Raw genomic sequence first — 457 nt, 5'->3', positions numbered from 1 at the left:
TGAGCGGCGCCCGCGTGACCACCCGCGGGCCACGTGACCGGCCGGCTCGGCGGCCGCGACCCCGGACCCCCCCGCTCCGAGCCGCTCCGGCCGCCCGGGCCGAGAGGCGCCCCCGGCTGTGCGAGCGCCCGGCGGCGGGGGCGCGCGGGAAGGGACGTGTTCCCAGCCTGCAGGGCCGACGAGCTGGGAGGCGGAGGACGTCCCGGGCGCGGGGAACTTGAGAAGCGGGGGAAACGGGAGGATGCAAACGGCTGGTGGTTTTAAGGTGAAACGCTGAAGGGCGGAGAAGGGGCTGGAAGCGGGTCGTCTGACGGGTTCTGCCAGAGCGGGATCACAAGATCACAAGAATGTGATGTATGCGTGACTGGAAAAAATCTGTACTTTCAGAGCAAGCTGGAGGCATCCCATTTTCTGCCTCCGGTGTGGACTCTTCCCCGATGGTTGGTGATCTCTTAGT

The sequence above is a fragment of the Ursus maritimus genome, unplaced genomic scaffold, assembly GCF_017311325.1.
Source record: "Ursus maritimus isolate PB19 unplaced genomic scaffold, ASM1731132v1 scaffold_27, whole genome shotgun sequence".
Taxonomy (NCBI): Eukaryota; Metazoa; Chordata; class Mammalia; order Carnivora; family Ursidae; genus Ursus; species Ursus maritimus.
This window is presented reverse-complemented; position numbering follows the sequence as displayed.